The sequence below is a fragment of the Humulus lupulus genome, chromosome X, assembly GCF_963169125.1.
Source record: "Humulus lupulus chromosome X, drHumLupu1.1, whole genome shotgun sequence".
Classification (NCBI taxonomy): domain Eukaryota; kingdom Viridiplantae; phylum Streptophyta; class Magnoliopsida; order Rosales; family Cannabaceae; genus Humulus; species Humulus lupulus.
Genome location: NC_084802.1, coordinates 131,013,447 through 131,016,394, shown reverse-complemented (window position 1 = coordinate 131,016,394; position 2,948 = coordinate 131,013,447). Strand labels below are relative to the sequence as shown.

At 43.7% G+C, this 2,948-nt stretch overlaps 1 non-coding gene across 1 annotated transcript; it reads right to left on the bottom strand.

Moving 5' to 3' along the window:
* Positions 1–206: 206 nt before the first annotated feature.
* Positions 207–313, bottom strand: LOC133807731 (small nucleolar RNA R71). The gene has a single exon (XR_009879628.1). It is a non-coding gene; the product is annotated as a small nucleolar RNA R71 (small nucleolar RNA).
* Positions 314–2,948: the final 2,635 nt, after the last annotated feature.

The window sequence follows — 2,948 nt, the reverse complement described above, 5'->3', positions numbered from 1 at the left end:
CCCATTTGTCCAATTTTCTGGAGTTGTGTGGAACCTTCAGATATAATGGGGTGAGTGATGACGCAATCAAGCTTAGGCTTTTCCCATTTTCTCTGAGGGACAGAGCTAAAAGTTGGCTGAACTCGCTGCAGCCAAATTCTATTGTCACCTGGCAAGATCTAGCTCAGAAATTTTTGCCTAAATTCTTCCCTCCGTCCAAAGCTGCTAAATTGAGGGGAGAGATCAATAACTTTTGCCAGAATGACGGAGAGTCATTGTATGAAGCTTAGGAACGGTTTAAGGAACTCCTGAGAAGATGTCCTCATCATGGCATTGAACAGTGGATGCTAGTACAGAACTTCTACAATGGTTTATGTCCTACAACCAAAACCATTATTGATGCTGCAGCGGGTGGTACGTTTATGAGTAAGAGTGCAACTGGTGCTTATGAGCTGCTTGAGGACATGGCCACAAACAATCATCAGTGGTCTGAGGAAAGATCATCAGGAGTCAGAAAGGTAGCTGGGGTGCATGAGCTGGATGCAATCACTGCTCTAACAGCGCAAGTAGCCTCTCTGACAAAGCAGTTACAACAGAGCAGTGTATCTGCTAATGCGGTTCAGATGGCAGTGAGGTGTGAAATGTGGGGTGGTGCTCATTCTGTCGATCAGTGTCCTATCAGTATGAATAATAACACTCCTATGGATCATGCTCAAGTTCAAGCAGTGGGAAACTTTCAAAGGCCACTCAATAATCCATTCTCCAATACTTACAATCCTGGGTGGCGAAATCATCCCAATTTTTTGTGGAAGAATAATCAAGGCCAACAACCTCAGTTTCAGGGCCAATTTCAGAATAACATGCCTCAGCCACCTATGCATCAAGCTTCGTCATCACAACAGCCTAGGCCTCAACAATCAATGCCTCAACCTGAGAGGCCTAATGAACTGCAAGCTGCCTTGTTGACTCTCACTAATACTCAGACTCAATTTATGACTGAGACCAGATCCTCTATTCGAAACCTTGAGACATAAGTTGGGCAGTTGGCCCATATGCTCAATAATAGACCCCGGGGAAATTTGCCCAGTAACACTGAAGTCAACCCCAAGGAGCAAGTTCAGGCAATTACTCTGAGGAGTGGGAAGCAAACTGAGCAGCCTAGACCTCCACAGGCAGTGGTTCAGAATAAAGGGATGGGTGAACAGTCTGATTCAGAAAGGGTTACTAAAGAGCACTAGCAGTCAGAATAGAGTCCGCTAGTTGTTATTGAGCAGCCAGTTCGAGTTCCATACCCTCAGAGGCTTAGAAAGACTACACATGATAAACAGTTTTCTAAGTTTCTAGAGGTGTTTAAAAAACTGCACATAAACATTCCTTTTGCTGAGGCCTTGGAGCAGATGCCCAGCTATGTTAAATTCATGAAGGAGATTCTGTCAAAGAAAATGAGGATGGAGGACTATGAGACTGTAGCACTCACTGAAGAGTGCAGCGCGATTTTACAAAGGAAGTTACCCCAAAAGCTGAGAGATCCGGGGAGCTTCACCATACCTTGCACCATTGGCAAGTTTGAATGTAAGCACGCCTTATGTGATTTGGGGGCAAGTATCAATATGATGCCCTTATCTGTGTTTAAAAGACTTGGTTTGGGGGAGGCAAAACCAACAACTGTCACTTTACAGCTCGCAGACCGATCGTTGACACATCCACGAGGTATTATTGAGGATGTTCTTGTGAAGGTGGATAAGTTCATATTTCCAGCTGACTTTATCGTTCTGGACATGGAGGAGGATACATATGTACCAATCATTCTCGGTAGGCCATTTCTAGCCATAGGCCAAGGTCTTATTGATGTTCACAAAGGAGAGCTTAAGCTTAGAGTTCAAGGAGATGAGGTGGTCTTTAATGTCTTCAAGTCTATGAAGTATCCGGTGGCTAGTGATAGTTGCTTTAGTGTGGATGTGATAGAGAAGGTAGTCTCCAAGAGAAGGATGAGCAGTGATGCCTTAGAGGCAGTATTATTGGGTGATGAGGTCGATGATGATGATGATGCTGAGATTAGAGGTTGTGTAAACTGGATCAACTCTTTCTTGCCATATTGGAAAAAGTTTCAAGAACTAGCAGATGCGACTGATAAATTGGCCATTGGGTGGACCTTGGCAGATATTAGAGGAATAAGCCCATCGACAGTGATGCATAAAATCTTATTGAAGGAGAATAGCAAGCCATCCATAGAGGCCCAGAGAAGACTCAATCCAGCCATGAAGGAAGTAGTATTGGAGCAAATTCTTAAATGGTTGGATGTTAGGGTGATCTACCCAATTTCTGATAGCGCATGGGTGAGCCCTGTGCAAGTGGTACCTAAGAAGGGTGGAATGACTGTAGTGAAAAATGAGAACAATGAACTCATTCCAACAAGAACTGTAACGGGGTGGCGGATTTGTATAGACTACCGCAAGCTCAATAAGGCAACAAGGAAGGATCATTTTCCTTTGCCTTTCCTTGATCATATGCTTGACAAATTTGCAGGCCATAGCTACTACTGTTTCTTGGATGGGTATTCTGGGTATCATCAGATCGCTATTGCACTAGAGGATCAAGTGAAAACAACCTTTACATGTCCTTATGGCACATTTTCTTTCAGGAGAATGCCATTTGGACTATGCAATGCCCCTGCAACATTTCAATGGTGCATGATGGCCATATTTTCAGACATGGTAGACCGGTGTATTGAGATATTCATGGATGATTTCTCTGTTTTTGGCTCATCATTCGACCTCTGTTTGGGTAACTTGGAGAACGTGTTGTGTCATTGTGAGAAGGAAAATCTGGTGCTGAATTGGGAGAAATGCCATTTTATGGTGAAAGAGGGGATTGTTCTTGGCCATAAAATTTCGAGTGAGGGAATTGAGGTAGATAGAGCAAAAATTTCTACCATTGAAAAGGTGCCTCCACCAGTTTCAGTCAAAGGT